The 18,655-nt window shown below is 33.3% G+C and overlaps 1 pseudogene; it reads right to left on the bottom strand.

Annotated features, from left to right (window-relative positions):
* Positions 1 to 16,043: 16,043 nt before the first annotated feature.
* Positions 16,044 to 17,203, bottom strand: LOC150037329 (uncharacterized; annotated as a pseudogene).
* Positions 17,204 to 18,655: the final 1,452 nt, after the last annotated feature.

Here is an 18,655-nt window from a genome sequence, read left to right on the forward strand (position 1 = left end):
GAGACAATTCAAGACAATGAAAACAATAAAAATGGAAACAGAAACCACGATGAATATGATAAATGGCGTAGCAATCATAATTGGTATGATTTTGAATCTTGCGTTGTGATATGGATTTTCATCTTTTTATAATGGACCAAAGCGACCCACAAAGAGAGGGATTGTATAATGTGGAGTTGAAATTTCCAAATGGTTGCATTTCACGTGTTGGATTGGTTTTTTAAAAAGATATATTCAATATAATTTAATAATCGACTTATAGAAGTCGTACTTTTATATATTTTCTGAAATTTCGACCTTCATTGATCCAAGTTTTCTCATTAAAAACTAAGCTAACCAGATCATCACTCATTTACCAAAAATATTTATATATATATATATATATATATTGAATTTGGTCTTCATTCTCTTAAAATTTTAATGTCAATCATCAATTTATTAAAAATTATAAATACCTAATATTTAGGTGCATCCTGATAGCACCTATAGGCCCATTTGATAACGTTTTCATTTTCTGTTTCCTATTTCTGTTCCTCATTTTTCAAGAAACGGATCTGTTTGATAACTATTCCTATTTTTTGAACCCAAAATTTGATAAACGTTACTAAAAATTACGTAAAATTTGAGGAACTACAAAAAGTAATTTCTCTTATTTCGTTTCTATTTTATTTAAAGTTGTTCCTTTAGTATATCATAATGGAGACTTGGCTCATTAGATTTAGATACATGTCTAAATCACTCCACTCCTCAACACCATAGTCCTGGGATTAAATCTCACATGGGGCTTTATTTTTACTTTCTTCTTTCTTTCTTTTATATTTTCTTTTTTTCTATATTCTTTTATATTTCTTTTATTTATATTTACTTTCTTCTTTCTTTCTTTTATATTTCATTTTTCTCTATATTTTTTATATTTCTTTTATAATTATTTATTTTCTTTTTTATTTCTTTTAAATTTCCTTTTTCTTTATATTTTTTAATTTTTTAATTTTTATTTATTTCTTTCTTTTATATTTTCCTATTTCCTTTATAATTATTTATTTCTTTTATTTATATTTCTTTTATTTATTATTTTTTAATATCTATATTTTAATCTAATTTTGAATTTTGAATTTTCAAATATTTAGGTTTATATATTATTTGATTTTCAAATTTAAAAATTTAACTAGGGTTATTTTCAAATATTTAGATTTACATATTATTTTAATTTTCAAATTTCAAATTTTCAATAGGATTGTTTACAAATATAGAAAAATAAACCAAAATATTTATAAATATGATAAAATTTTACTATCTATCCAGATCTATCGAAAATAGACTGTGATATTTTGCTATTATATGTAAATATTTTCAATAGTTTTGTCATTTAAAATAATTTTCCTATTCAATATGTATATATAAATATTTTTTGAATTTGAATTTTAAATTTTGCAAAATGCATTTTATATCTTTTTTAAATTCATATTTTTTTAATTTTTCTGACATACGAAACCAATTATAAGTTTATAATATTATAAATTTTGTTTACTAAGATATTTATTTAGGTTCTTTTTAGTATTTTTACAACCATGACATTTACATAATAATATAATTGAGTTAGATTTGAGACTACATCATTTAAAATTTAAAACAAATGACTTGAGTGAGGAATAATATTGTAAATTAAATTTTAGTAACATATGAATGATAGAAATAATTATATTATCGATATTAATTTTATATTGGGACTTATGTGCATTCGATAGTTTAAATATTTAATAACTATCTTTCATACTTTAATACATGCTATATATCTTTTTATTTTATATAATTAGATTATAGTTAAACTATAAAATATGGAAAAATAATAAGGAAAAAGATAAAAAAAAAAAAAAAAAAAAAAAACGAGAAACAATAAATAGTTATCAAATAAATTTCTGTTCTTGTTTCTTTTTTCCAAGAAACAAGAAACAGGAATAGTTATTAAACATATTTCTATTTCTTATTCTAAAAAAAGAGGAAACGGGAAACAAAAAATAGGAAACGAGAACGTTATCAAACGGGTCCTATATTTATGCATCCCACTTTCATTACTCACATAAAAAAAATCATTAAAATATTTTAAAAAGTAAATAAGAAGAATTTGCCATATAAGAAAATTTGGTTTGGTTTCAAACGAGAATGTTATCAAATAGGTTCGGTTCGATTTCACATATTAGAAAATTTGGTTTGGTTCGGTTTGACTACCAAATCAAACCGAACTGAACCGTTTTCATCCTTACTTTCGGTTGATGTGACTAAAAGAAATATTAAGAAATCAAATTGAGGATTTCATGAAAAAGTTTAAAGAAAAAAGGTGTAATATTTTGAAATATTAAAGGATTAGAATGATAATTTATAAATCAAAATATTATTTTAGTCTATTTAAATTTATTCTATTTTATTTTTCATATTATACCTTCATCTTGACTACTTTGGTAAGAAAGATTCATATAATTAAATATAATTGTATATTGGATGAAGTCGATTCTCCAATTAGGATGTTCTTCTTCGGATTGTCCCATCTATCTTAGTTTATTGTTTTAGTTTTTATTTAATCTATCATTTATATTTTCTAAATAAAATTAAGTGTTAGGATATGTGAGTATTCAATTCATCTATCTTAGTTTAGTGTTTTCGCTTTTATTTAATCTATCATTTATATTTTCTAGCTAAAATTAAGTGTTAGGATATGTGAGTATTCAATTCAACTACAAACCTAATTTTCAAGACGATACTTTATACATTATATTAATAGTATTTGTGTACACTTGCGATATTGCAAATTAAAAGGAAAAAAATCACATATTTGTTTGTAAATTATAGGAATTTCTTCTAACTTTTTATATTTCTCTCACATGTTCTACAATAAAGTTTTTTTTTTCCTAAAATAAATAAAAATTGGAGAATGTGCATTGTGCAAATACAGCTCTCGCAGTACGATTCCGTTGGGACTAATTTAATGATTTATCATTAAGAGAATTTTATGGAGATGTTGGGATTGGTTTTAAAAATATTTAATCACTTCTATCTATCGTATTCAAAATTACACCAAAACAAGTCATTTATTCCGAAATCGATTTAGTATTGGATTTTAAAATTTAAATGCAAGATTTTATAATGAAAATCATTTTTAGATTATTAAACATGCGTGTCAAAGTGATTTTGAATACAACAAAAGTAATTTTGAATAAGATAAAAGTGATTTTGGAATTTTTAAATCACTTCCAAACATATTATAAAAGAGTTTTATAAAATAAAATTTTCCATTATTCCATTATTCATATAGGGACTCCTCTTTAAAGGTTACTCTCGTGGCCAATATGATCATAGTTTGATTGACTTAAAACTTGTATTATCAAATTGAAGGTTAGACGTTCAATTCTTTCCACTTCATATGGTAAAAAAAAAAAAAGAAAAAAAATTCCCGTGTAATCTTTTATTTTTAATTTTCAATTCAAATTCTTTTATCATTGTGTCAACTTGTATATTCATAAAATAGATTTTTGATAAGAGAATTTTCACAAATAAAAAAATAAGAGAACTATTTACACAAATAGAAAAATTTTAGTTGACTATATTTATGAAGTTCATGGAAACGAGAAGGTTGGAAGTTTTAATTTAATAATTGAATTTTACAACTCACTCTACCACAATCAAGAACAATGTATGCTAGAAAAAAGGACAATAATATATGTCATATCCCTCTCGATTCATGGATGTTGACGAATGAAAATATTACAACAAATTAAAAAATTAAGGTGAATCCATCCCACATAATACAAATGTTCTACCGATGGCCCCTGCTAATCATATAAACAACAAATAAAGTACAAACAACAATCTAAGTAAATAACACACCGAGATTATTAACTCAGTTTGGTGATATACTACCTACATCTAGAGGACAATGTGCCTGAGAAAGATAACTAATATGAAAAGGCAAGCATTACGACGTTGTACTTATATGTAAAGTAATGACCATTATTACAGTGACACTCGTGAGCCTAATTTGTTGTTGATCGCATAGACTCCTCCCTAGGTGTGAGCTTCTTCTCAATAAAACTTAGACTCCCCCTAAGTATGTGAATATTAGTGAATAAAAACTTAGGCTCCCCCTATGTGCAAGACTCCCTCTCACCAAGGTTTTATCTTCCCACCTGTTGGAAATGGCAGGGCCCTCAGAACGACGAACTGTAAACCGTCAAGGCACGGCGGTCAAATGAAGAGCAAAACCTGCAAAATAAAAACTCGTTATAGGCTGAGTCGCGGAGCTCGCTCTCTTTAAGACGTTTCGCGGCTCTGTCCAAGTGTGCAGATAGGTCTGAAAATTGCCACGTCGTCCCAGGATAAAATAGCCAAATGAAAATTGATCAGAAATGCACCGTTACCGATCGGAATATACACCTAAACTCACTGCTCGGAAAGCTAAGATGGAGGAGGAGAGAAAATTAAAGTGGGAATTTAGAAGATGAATTATGTATATAACGAAATGTTGAAGGCCTCGCCTTTTATAGGCCTTCAGTGTCGAAACGGACCGTTTTAAAAATAATCAACGGACCGTTTTAAAAATAATCAACGGACCGTTTTAAAAATAATCAACGGACCGTTTTAAAAATAATCAACGGACCGTTTTAAATATAATCAATAGACCGTTTTAAAATTAATCAATGAACCGTTTTAAAAATAATGGACCATTTTAAATATAATTAATGAACTGCTTTAAATATAAATTTGCACCTAATAATCCCCCAGTTGGAAATTTAAACAAAACAAGAAGAGAGGAAAGATTTTCATCGAGCAGTTTCAGTCTATACAACACTGTGCATAAGCAAAGGTGTCTTATGACTTGAACCTTTACATAGTATAGATGATTTAGAATATAGTAGAGTAACCCTTATTTTTGAACTCTATCTCTAGCAGCATCTCATACAGAGTGTTATTAGGGTGTAGTACGAAAGCCCGTGCTTTTAAGGCCTAGCATGTGAATCCCGGTTTAGTGAATGCTCTAGAGAGTTTGCCTATAAACTCCATAGGAAGCGGCCCTCACTTCCACATTCATACAGGTGAGTCTATCAAGGGTACTCCTGTAGCTGGGTACCCCACTTGTTATCAAGTATAGATCTCATTAAGAACTAAGTTTAACCTTTCTTACACTTCAGGATATCATGCTCAGACTTTAAGTCATAGGAATGGAACTCTGTATTTGGTTTAGCATGGTTCATTATATATCACTCGTGATTAGTTATTATCCGTTGAACCTGTTTCTTGGATCTCTAGTCTACAGGTTGGGTTTTCCTCACTATGATTCATTTTTCGATAGGCATGAGTCCCATCCTTTCTGAGGTTCTGAAAACCTTTTCTTTGGCTAGTCCTTTCGTCAAAGGATCTGCCAAATTTTCATCAGTTTGTATGTGATCCACTCTAACTGCACTAGTAGTGAGAAACTCTCTAATGGTACTGTGCCTACGACGTATTTGACGTCTCTTTCCGTTGTAGTAGCAGTTCTAAACTCTTGTGATTGTTGCAGTACTATCGCAATGGATCAATATGGCTGGTACCGGCTTTTCCCATAAGAGAATCTCTGATAGCAGACTTCTAAGCCAGCCTGCTTCTTTACTAGTTGTCGCTAGTGCTATCATTTCTGACTCCATCGTAGTTGGGCTAAAATAATTTGTTTTTTGAACTTCCAAGAGACAGCTCCGCCAACTATATTAAAGACATAGACACTTGTAGCCTTTGAATCATCCGAAAGAGAGTTCCAATCAACATCGCTGAAACCTTCCATGACAGCGGGAAACTTTTGATAATGTATTCCTAGGTTTTAGGTTTTCTTTAAGTATCTCATGACCCTTTCTATAGCATTCCACTGCTCTTTATTAAGTCTGCTTGTAAACTTGCAAAGTAGTCCTACAGCATAAGCTATGTCATGCCTAGTGCAATCGGCAGCGTATCTAAGACTGCCAAATTTTTTCATGCCATTGCTTAGGAGCTTGTTTTAGTCCATAGAGAAATTTGCATAATTTACACACCTTATTTTCTTGACCATGGACAACAAAACCCTCAGGTTGTTCCATGTAAATTTCTTCTTCAGGTTCACCGTTTAGGAAAGTGGTTTTTACATCCATTTGATGTACTACGAGGTTATAAAGGGCAGCGAGAGAGAACAAGATACGGATAGAGGTAATTCTAGTGAAAGGGGAGAATGTGTCAAAGAAATCTACGTTTTCTCTCTGTCTAAAGCTCTTCATTACTAACCTGGCTTTAAATTTGTCGACAGTCCCATCAAGTCTAAGTTTTCTCCTTAAGATCCATTTGCACCCTATTGCCTTACATCCTGGGGGTAGATCTACTAAGTGTCAAGTCCTATTTGACTCAAGTTAGTCCATCTCATCATTCATGGCTTCTTGCCATAGGTTGGCATCTACTGAGGATAGGGCAGCTCTTAGATCTTTAGGGTATTCTTCTACATTGTAGGTCAGAAAGTCATTTCCGAAATATTTGGCGGTTCTAGCTCTTTTGCTTCTTCTAGGTTCTGGGTTAGTTTCATCTCTATGGTTAAGATTTCTAACTAGGGTTATACCACTTGAACCAGAGCCCCCACCATTCCTTGATTTAAAGGGAAACCTATCTTCAAAGAAATCGGCATCATTTGACTCAATGATCACTTGGTTCACTAAATCATAGAACCTGTAGGCTTTACTATTTAAGGCATAACCTATAAAGACACACTGTAAGCTCTACTAGCCAACTTTCTCCTTTTTGGGTCAAGAATCCTTACAAAGGCTAGACAACCCCATGTTCTAAAATAAGACAAGTTTGGTTTCTTATTCTTGAGAATTTCGTAAGGTGATGTTTTATTTTTAAATTTCGGGATTCTATTTAGGACATAACACACGGTAAGGATGATTTCACCCCACCAATAAGACGCGGCTTCTGAACTAGGTAAAATAGCAACTAGTAGCTCAGCTAAAGTTCTATTTTTCCTTTCGTCTTTTCTGTTCATTTTAGGAGAATAAGGTGCAGTCTTTTCGTGTATTATTCTATGTGAGTTAAAGAATTCATTAAAACTGTCCTTGTCATACTCGGTTCCCTTATCACTACGAAGTCTTTTAACTTTTCTATTAAACTGATTCTCTATTTCAGAAACAAAAAAATTGAAGGCATCAAAAGCATCACTTTTGTTTTTCAGCAGGTATACAAAAGTAAAATCAGAGCAATCGTCAATAAAAGTAATGAAATATCTTTTATTGTTCCTAGTCAATATGCTATCAAATTCACAGACATCAGAATGAATCAAATCTAGAGGCTCAGAATTCCTAAGTACAAATTTATGCGGAGTTTTAATAATTTTAGCCTGACTACAATACTTACATTTATCAAAATCATTCGTAGATAACTTAGGTATCATTTCCAGCCTAATCATGTTACTAATTAAATTTTTATTCACATGATAGAGTCTAGCATGCCAAATATTCATAGAACACAGCATATACACATAAGATTTCATTTTATTAAGGTCTAGATTTAATTTGAACATTCCCTCAGTTGTATACCCTTTCTCTACAAATACATTATTTTTGGTAAGGGTATATAGGTCTACCTCTATAGTTTGAGTAAACCCGGATTTATTGAGGAGATAGCCTGAAACAAAATTCTTTCGTATCTCCAGAGTGTGCAGAACATCCTTCAATGTTAGGGTCTTCCTAGAGGTAAACTTCAGTTCCACCTCGCCGGTTCCAACAACTTTCGTTGAATGGTGATCTCCCAACAGAATATTCTTATCCTTAGTTTCAGTATAAGTTTTAAATAGACCAAGGTCGTGACAGACGTGGCGCGTCGCGCCAATGTCTATCCACCACCCTTCACAACCACCGATCACATTTACTTATGTGATCATGGCGACTAACGGTTCTTCTGTCAGGTTCGCTTAACCAGCAGGACGATGCCTGTTCCTACAGTTCCTAGCCATGTGCCCAGGTTTATTACAATTAAAGTAGAGGAACTGTACCGTTTCTCCTAAAGGGGGCTTCTATTTTTTTTTGTTGGTTCTGGTTGCTGGAGCCACGGTTCTGACCATTCTTTTTTGTCCCCTTAGGTTTTTGGTCAGTTTTTACCACGGTAGAGGCGGGTTTCCTAGGTACTGCATTCACTTCCTCCCTCTGGTCCTGCTTCCAGGCTTACTTCTCGATCCTTAGCCGAATTATAAGACTCTCCAAGGAGAACTCCTTGGTCTTATGCCTCAAAGTATTTTTAAAGTCCTTCTACAAAGGGGGCAATTTATCAATAATAACAGTAACTTGGAATTATTCGTCTAGAGGATACCTTCAGTAATTATCTCCTGGGCTATCTTCTGGAGTTCATGGAATTGGGCCTCCATAGATTTTCATCCATCATCTGGAACTTGAGATAACGATTAACCGCATATTTCTTCGACCCGGCCTCCTCGGTGTCATACTTCTTTTGTAGAGCATCCCAGACCTCCTTTGCTATCTTCATTATACTATAGTAGTCATACAGACCATCAGTCAAATCATTTAAAATAAAATTCTTACATAGAAAGTCTTTCTCCTCCTAGTCATCAGCTTCTTTTATCTGTTGTTCATTTGGTTCTTCTAAAGGGACGATCGGTTTAGCGCTGGTACAAGCTTCGACAACTTTCTTGACAGTGAGGAAGAATAACATCTTTTGCTTCTACCATTTGAAGTTCGCTCCTTCGAACCGGAAAGGATAGTTGAGGTCAGATATCTCATTGTTGCTACTAAGGGCCATTGATGATGTGGAAACGTCTTAAAATTGTTGGAAACGGCAAGGCCCTCAGAACAACGAACTGTAAACCGTCAAGGCATGGCGGCAAGCGAAGAGCAAAACCTACAAAAACAGAAACTCGTTTCGCAACTCTGCCCAAGTGTGCAGACAGGTCTGAAAATTGCCACGTTGTCCCCAGGATAAAATAGCCAAATGAAAATCGATTGGAAATGCACCGTTTCCGATCAAAATGTACACCCTTTCTAAACTCACTGCTCGGAAAGCTAAGATGGAGGAGGAGAGAAAATTGAAGTGGGAATTTAGAAGATGAATTCTGTATATAACGAACTGCTGAAGGCCTCGCCTTTTATAGGCCTTCAACATCGAAACGGGCCGTTTTAAAAATAATCAACGGACCGTTTTAAATATAATTAACGGACCGTTTTAAAATTAATCAATGGACTGTTTTAAAAATAATCAATGGACCGTTTAAAATATAAATTTGCACCCAACACCACCTTCAAAGGAAGATCACTTAACTTGTTAGACTCTAAGTTTGAGAACCCTTTATTAGTCAACGTTATCTAGGATCCTTCTAAGGATGAGAATCTCTTCTTAATCAATGATGTCTTAAGCTCCCCCTAAGGACAAAGATCTCTTCTCAAGATTGATTCAAACTTCAAGAACAATAATACAACATGCCACATAATACTATTTTAAACTTCTTGCTTCACAAACTCTAGAATCAACAGAGAACTTAGTCGTTCGACCACCATACACAATCTTACTCAAAACAAAAGTGGCAACCTTAGCAACACAACATCACGCTCTTTAATATGCACAGTGAAGAAGGGCAAAGACCCTATTTAATTTTGGTCAACCATAAATAAGGAAAACATCCCATAGAAATAAAATCGTATAATATATATTTCTAATAAGAAAAAAATAATTTGCAAAATCTGCATCTAGAGAGACCTTCTGTGAGACATTTTCTGAGACAACTACTAAACCTGAGTAACATCAACCCCAAATGATCTTAAACAAATATAGTCAATTCAAAACTTCAATATAAATCTTCTATAGTATTCCTAAATTCGGCAATTTATTTATTTTCTACTTTAGAACAAATCAATTCTAACTCTTAAACTTATTCAACGGTATTAATTTTGACCTTAAACTTATAAGTGTTGCATTTTCAGTCATGATTCAATTTTGTAAATTAATTTCTACTAATTCTAACAAATATAATTGAAAAAGAAAATCTTCTTAAAATATTAATTTTGATAGAATAAATTTTGCATAAAAATAAGTGAGACCAATGTACTAATTAGCACTAAAATAAAATTTTCGAAATTCATAAATTTAATTGAAAATTTTAGTTCTAATAAATGTTATTTTCTATAAATTGTTATCATATCGTAAATGTGTATTGTTTATAGTTCATTGAATACATATATAAGAGATTTAAAAAAATTTCTAATGATATTTGGAGCAAATAACTTATTAGAGTTATTTTTTTTTAAAAAAAAAACTTATTAAAGGTTAAACATTCGTCTAAATTTCAAGTTGCATTTGATGAATTGATAATGTGATCAAAATTAATATAACTAATTTTTTATTTTTTTGTATCATTAACAAATGAGTGAGAGCAATGATTTAAACATTTATCCTTAAACGATGGTTCATGAATGTCTTTACTATTGAACAATTATATTATTTGCAATAGTTGGATGTATTTCAATTTGCACTGATCTTTATATTTTCCTCTCTCATTACATTCATCTTCTGAAAAAGAAGTAAGAAGAATTTGCCATAAAAATTTAAAATTGAATAATTTGATAAGATGCACGAAGATAGCTATTCCTCGGGAGATGCACTAAATATTTTCCTTATATTATTCGAGTTGGCCATTGTCACCCTATTTACTAGAAGAAATTTTACAATCTCCATTTTTTTTTCCATTTTCCCATGATAAGGAAATACACAGAATAAAAACTTTCAAATTTAGTGAGAAATGGACCAAAATAATAAATTATTAATAGTAAAAACACACAAATTTGTTTCAACAGAGAAGGAATTCGAATTACTAACACAAAATATTTACTAATTTTCTCCACCTATGCATGAGAGATCGATTCCTAACATAACTGCCTCTACCGATCCAAAGGTGATCAGTCGCCACCTCCACCCCCACACCCGCCGCCACCGCCGCCACACCCGCCTCCTCCGCCGTCACCCCCACATCCGCCTCCTCCACCGCCCTTGCCACTGCTGCCACCACCGCCACGTCCGCCTCCGAAATTGGCTTCTACATCGAGGCCGGCACTTTCGCCACCGGCGCTCTTCGAGCGGAGACAAATCGAGACAACGAAAACAATAAAAATGGAAACAGAAACCACGATGAATATGATAAATGGCGTAGGGAACATAATTGGTATGATTTTGAAGCTTGCGTTGCAATATGGATTTTCATCTTTTTATAATGGACCAAAGCGACCCACAAAGAGAGGGATTGTATAATGTGGAGTTGCAATTTCCAAATGGTTGTGCGTTGGATTGGTTTTTTAAAAATATATATTCAATATAATTTAATAATGGACTTATAGAAGTCATACTTTTATATATTTTCTGAAATTTCGACCTTCCTTCATCCAAGTTTTCTCATTAAAAAACTAAGCTAACCAGATCATCACTCATATATATATATATATATATATATATATATATATATTGAATTTGGTCTTCATTCTCTTAAAATTTTAATGTCAATCATCAATTTATTAAAAATTATGAATAGGTAATATTTAGGTACATCCGAATAGCATCTATGGGCCCGTTTGATAATATTTTCGTTTTCTGTTTCCTATTTTATGTTTTTGTTCCTTATTTTTCAAGAAACAGATCTGTTTAATAACCAGGGCCAAAATTGAGAACCTACAAAAAGTAGTTTCTCCTGTTCCGTTTCTATTCTATAAGTTGTTCCTTTAATATATCATAATAGAGACTTTGGCTCATTGATATAGAAACATGTCTAAATCACTCCTCAACTCCATAGCCTTGGGATTAAATCTCACATGCAACTTTATTTTTACTTTATTCTTTCTTTCTTTTATATTTCTTTTTTCTCTATATTTTTTTATATTTCTTTTATAATTATTTTTTTTTATTTTTTTATATTTTATTTTTCTCTATATTTTTTAATTTTTTATTTATAATTATTTTCTTTCTTTTATATTTTCTTTTTTCTCTATTTTTTTTATATTTCCTTTATAATTATTTTTTTCTTTTATTTATTATTTTTTCTTTATTATTTTTAGTATCTATATTTTAATCTAAATTTCAATTTTGAATTTTCAAATATTTAGGTTTATATATTATTTTGATTTTCAAATTTCAAAATTTTACTAGGGTTATTTTCAAATATTAAGATTTATATATTATTTTGATTTTCAAATTTTAAATTTTCAATAGGATTGTTTACAAATATAGAAAAATAAACAAAAAAATTTACAAATATGATAAAATTTCACTGTCTATCAGAGTCTATCGGAAATAGACTGTGATATTTTGCTATTATATAGAAATATTTTCAATAATTTTGTCATTTAAAATAATTTTCCTTTCTAATATGTATATATAAATATATATTTTTTAATTTTAAATTTTAAATTTTGTAAAATGTATTTTATATCTTTTTTAAATTCATATTTTTTTAATTTTTCTGACATACGAAACCAATTATTAATTTTATAATATTATAAATTTGGTTTACTAAGATATTTATTTAGGTTTCTTTTAATATTTTTACAACCACGATATTTACATAATAATATAATTGAGTTAGATATTTATTTAGGTTTCTTTTAATATAATTGGGTCAATCTTCCAACCCGATCAACTTTAGTCATGAAAGCAATTCAACCCAATCCAACCAAACGATCTGGTGGCCCAAACATCCCAACCAATCGAGATGCAATCGCCTTTATTTATTTAGAAAAACGAATTTAAGAGTCTCGCTAGTGATCGCTCAACTTCAGTCAAAATATATACAATTGAAGAAGTGATAAATAAGGATATCATCATGGTGCTAAAGATTTTTAATTTGCATCCACAATTAACAACCTCAGGACACTAATTAAGAAAATGAGAGAATTGGGGCTTTGAATTATATGAATATTTATCAAATACTTGGTCAACTCCACTATTTTGGTAGATAGAGTCGTTTGGTTGGGTTAGGTTGCTTTCATGACTAAAGTTGATTGGATTGGAAGATTGACCAACCCGAATGTTCTTGAACTAGAGTTGAACTTCCAGAAAGAAATTCGTTACTACTTCAAGAAAGAAACTTCCACCCCTATTATGTGTTCCTGAACCATTCCAGTTGAACTTCAAGAAAGAAACTCGTTACTATTTAAACCTTTCTCAGAGATACGATGCATCGAGTGCCGTTGCTCTGGAAACTGCAAAATTCAATCCCTTCTCGAAATCCTCCAAGCTAATCCTCTGTTTTCCCACACTCAAACCCAGATACGATTGTAGCAGTGAAAGTCCTAGTGATTGAGCTGAAATGACAACACATAAACATTCATTACAATATTAATCTTAACAGAATGAAAATAGAGTAACAAAACGATAACAGAATATAAAACAGAGTGTCATGGCTCAAAGCAAAGCAAACCAATGCAGTCAATAACGAGACGGCCTATTAAAGTTAAATTACGGTTTATTCTAATTATTATTTTCCTATATTTTTTCTTTGGAGCATTTTTCATTTTCTGTTTCTTTCTTTTGTTAGGTCTCTGGGTATCTATATATTCTCTATTTCCTTGTATTATTATTAAGCTAATTATTCAATAATATATACAAAATAACACGGCTGTTGGAGCATTCGACCGATAGGACGATGGAAAAAGGTGTCTCCATACGGTGGAAAGCAAGACTCCGGAGGTTCCTTGGAAACGCATGTGCTAAAGATGTTTCGAAAGCAAATAGCCGAATTTGCATATGGAAGTGAAGGATAAAAAAACCAGGTGGTGGATGGAAGGTTAATAATGCCAGAAAAAGTATGATAAATAGGACGGGGAAGAGTTATTGCAATTTGTGGTGATGCCCAGACATATGTATGTATGGTGGAAAAGGGAAAAATTATTGCAATTTGTGGTGGGCTTTAGAAAGAAAGCAAATTTCTAATGCATTTTATTCAAAATTCAAATCACACCAAAATTTACCAATTTTATTTTCTTATGGTTAGTGTTGACACGAGATTTCAATAGAAATTTATTTCGTGGAACTTAACTTTGTATTTGTATTAATTTTGTGAAAAGTGAGTACAAGCTTTAATACATAGTATTTTTATGCTATCAAAATAAACTATAAACTTTGTTGGTTGATCTTCTTGAACGATCGACCTTTGGGCTTTTTTATCTTATCGGCCTTTGGGCTTGTTGATCTTCTTGGGTGATTGACCTTTGGTCTTTTATTTACTGTGCTGGCTCCTTACAAGGGATGAACATCTTCAATCTATTGTGTTGCCCCCAATAGGGATGAACATCTTCAATCTGGAGTGTCATTCTTTAACGGGGATGATCAACATCAATCTTGTAGTGTCATACTTAGGTGGTTGTGGTACATTTTCTGATGGACTAAACTTAAATTTCTTTAAGTTTTCTTCGTACCTTTAAAGAAATGGATCAAATCATGACGTAGTTCAAGTTTTTTTTTTAACTGGATTGAACTTGAAGTTTCTTTCAAGCTGCCTACATACCCTTCTTAATGATAGGGATCAAGTCATAATGTAGTTTAAAAAGAATATTTTTTTTTTTTTTTGCGCGCGACTGAACTTAAATTTCTCTAAGTTGCCTACGTACCCTTTTTAATGATGGGGATCAAGTCGTAACGTAGTTCGTAAAGAATGTTTTTTTTTTTGGGCTGTTTACATTTTAAGCTCATGGGGACTAGGAGCATCATGCAGTTTAGGCTCTTACGATGACGAGCTTCTTCATTTAAACTTCAGAAGCTCTTATTTCATCATGGTTTTGATCATCCTCTTCATTTGTAGGATTCATCAATATGATGAGTTTTGGCTTCACTATCAAGGAACCTTCTGTACTTATGTCAACAGAAAATTTCCTCTTCATGCGTGAAGGGACACGACTATGAATCTTTTCGTCGTTGTTTTCTTCATGGAATGACGTTGGTTTCAAGATTTTCATCATTCCTTTATGTTGATCGCTTGTTGTCTCGAGACGATCAAAAGCAGATGCTGAAGGTTGATATTTCTTTGATGTGGATATACTTAGCCTTTTGAAGGCTGAAGTTCGAGCAGAAGTAGTCGTTCGACGTTGGTCTTCTTCTCCTACCGTGGCCATACTCAATCTTTGAAAGACTGAAGATCGAGCACTTGAAGGCTTAATACGATCGAAGACAAAAGTTCTTAGCTTCATTTCTTCTGGGTCATTGACTTCTTTAGCAGTCATATGATTGTTGTCGACTTCCACTATGCCGACAGTGTGACATGTAATAACTTCTGATACTTTCTCTGGATGATTATTGAGAAAGCTTCTTGGGAGAAATTCTGCTAAAGTTGCCGACCGTCAGAATTGAGGGAAGTCCTTGTCTTCTTTCTTAGCAGGCTTAGGCTTCCGTATCATCTTCTTTCCTTTCTTTTTATGAGTCTTGTTCCTTCTTCTATAGCTTTGATAGGAATGCGACTCTTTTTGGGTGGAGTTTGGCTGTCTTCTTTTTCGACGAGTCGCAACTATCCACCCTTCGTTGTCATCTTCAACGAGCTCATCTTTCTTTTTGGAATTTGCTGTTTGAATCTCTTGCTGGAACCAAACAACTATAGGCTCGAAGGCTCCGAACTGGGTCAGGCTTTGTCTTTGAGCATGGGACACAGACAGTGTTAGAACACTTAAAGTCGCAGCTACTGTAGCGTGATTTGTCTGAACTACTTCATTCAAATCTAGCTCAATCTTCTTTTCATGAGCCAAATTCAGAATCCGTTCCTTCAGCACGAAGCATCTTTCAACTGGATGACTAATGACCCGATGATACTTGCAGTGGTTAGGATCATCTACTTTTTCTGCCTGTTTCGACCGCTTGCATTCCGACAACTGAATAAGTTGCTTCTCTAGCAGTTGCTCCAACATATCTGCCACATCAGTGTCAGGGAATGGATAAACCTTCTCTTGTCTTTTTTTAAGAGTTGGACGACGCTTCTCGCTCTCATTGTGCCTTCTTTCAAATTTTATTTGTTTTCCTTTGGAGGAAAATTCCTACGGGGTCACATGAATGACCATAGATTGATTTGTGGCACTATCCACGATCTTTTTAGTGCCCTTAGATTCATTCTTGTATTTTCTCCCTTCCGGGACTAGGAAATATTTAGTTCCCCTGTTGGTGATGCTCAACTCCATATCATGAGCGTGTGTTGCCAACTCCTCAAATGTACGTGGTTTTATCCTTTGTAGGATGTATAGAAGCTCCCAATGCATGCCTTGAGTGCACATCTCCACTACAGATAATTCAATGAGTCTATCTTTGCAATCCAGACTCAATGCTCTCCATTGGTTTATGTAATCAATGAATGTCTCTCCCTTCCACTGTTTGGTGTTCGTCAGCTCCATCATGCTGACAGTGCGCCTTGTACTGTAGAAGCGGTTCAGGAACTCTCTTTTTAGCTGTTCCCAACTGTCAATCACTTCTGGCTTCAAATCAGTATACCAATTGAAAGCATTTCCTTTCAAGGTACATACGAACTGCTTGACTAGCTGGTCTCTTTTGGTTCCTGCATTTTTGCAGGTATCAATGAAGTGTGCAACATGTTGCTTTGGATTGCCCTTTCCATCGAACTGTTGGAATTTTGGAGGTTGATACCCAGCTGGCATTCTTAGGTTGTCGATTCTCTTGGTATACAACTTGGAGTATATAAAGGAAGTTTGCAACGGTCCTCCTTACTGAGCTTTTATGGAGTTTGTGATCATATCCTGGAGCTGTTGAACTGACAAGGAGGCAACAGAGGTGGATTGTGGTGGCTGACTTTCTTACAAGATAGTCCTTCCTTTGTCATTGGCTTTTGTAGTTGGGGATTGACTTGATTCAGTAGTATCTCGAGCCTGTATCTGATCTCTTAAAGCAGTGATTTCATGATCTCGCTCCTCTACAACCTTCATTAGGAGATTTATCTTTACCTCCATCTCTGCCATGGTCGACTCAGTCGTTACATCAGTCATCATGACAAACACTACATCAAAATTTGATTCTTCCTCTGATAGATCAGTAACAGAACATAGTTTTCAAACAAGGGATTTTCTCTGATGACAAACCCGCCTTTAGGAAATTCCATCAGCTGGCCCCAAATTTCCCCCGTGATGGCAGAGCTTATGTAAGTTTTGCTTGCGACGGTAGCTTTGGATGCAACTTTCTTTGGTTCCATTTGTAGATTTGTTGACTCGGATGTCGAGAGAGAGATGAAAGGTAGAGAGGTCCTACTAGGCGAGCCAATTTGTTTGCATGAGATTTCAGTAGAAATTTATTTCGTGGAACTTGAACTTTGTATTTGTATTAATTTTTTGGAAAGTGAGTACAATCTCTAATACATAGTATTTTGATGCTTTCAAAATAAAATATAAACTTTAAGCTGGTTGATCTTCTTGAACGATCGACCTTTGGGCTTTTTTATCTTCTTGGGTGATCGGCCTTTGGTCTTGTTGATCTTTTTGGGTGATCGGCCTTTAGGCTTGTTGATCTTCTTGGATGATCGGCCTTTGGGCTTGATGGTCTTCTTAGATGATTGGCCTTTAGGCTTGTTGATCTTCTTGGATGATTGGTGTTCGCATGAGGTTTCCAGAGAAAATTGTTTTGTGGAGTTAAACTTGAGTTGGTGTTGATGTTCATTTGATGCGATGTGGTTTGATCTCTAGTACTTGATCCTCTGATTCTCTCTCGATTGAATGCGTACGCTTGATGTATAGAAGCAGGGTGTGTGGATGTTCTTGAGTTTCAGTCTTTGAAGAATGCTTATATCTTCAAAGGACTTCAGTCTTCAAGCGTGTTTAGAATGCTTGTATCTTTTTCAGCCTTCAGAATGCTTGCATCTTCAAAGGACTTTAGTCTTCAAGCGTGGTCAGAATGCTTGTATCTTCAAAGGACTTCAGTCTTCAAGCGTGGTTAGAATGTTTGTATCTTTAAAGGACTTCAGTCTTCAAGCGTGGTTAGAATGCTTGTATCTTCAAAGGGCTTCGGTCTTCAGAATGTCTGAATCTCCAAAGGACTTCAGTCTTCAAGCGTGGTCAGCTTCAGAAGTCAAGGAGTCTTCTGATTGTAGAGAATTCCCTCTAAGCTCTCTAGAGTGTAGAATTGCTGACCTCTCCAAATGAGGAGAACTTCTCTATTTATAGAGTTCACATGTGGGCTTTGGCTTGGCCCTTGGGTTTGAAGAGATCGAATCTTCAGCTTGTAGGTTGTGAAGATACGGTCAATTTGTTGAAATCTTCTAATCTTCAAAGCTTCAAATAGTTCAGATCTTCAGTTTTTTGGAAATTGAGAACTTCAATCTTTGAAGCTTGAGAAGCTTTGGTCTTCAGCACCTGAGAGCCCGAATCTTGGATCCTAGAAGTTTAAATCTTCAGAGCTTTAATATGTCTTCTGATCTCCAGAGCTTTAGTATCTTCTGATCTTCAGAGCTTTGATATGTCTTCAATTTTTCCAACCTCCTCCCAAAAGAAGAGATAATGCCTCTATTTATAGAGGTTTCTCATGGGTCGTACATGGGCTTGAGCCTAATTACTTTATTGGGTCAAAATTAGGTTTGAGCTCAATTTGGGCTTGGGCCCATTTATTGTTGGGCCGAAATACTGGGTTTGAGCTTAATCTTTAATTTAGCCCA

Source organism: Benincasa hispida, chromosome 3 (genome assembly GCF_027475165.1).
Source record: "Benincasa hispida cultivar pf3 chromosome 3, pf3_genome.v1.1, whole genome shotgun sequence".
Lineage (NCBI taxonomy): Eukaryota > Viridiplantae > Streptophyta > Magnoliopsida > Cucurbitales > Cucurbitaceae > Benincasa > Benincasa hispida.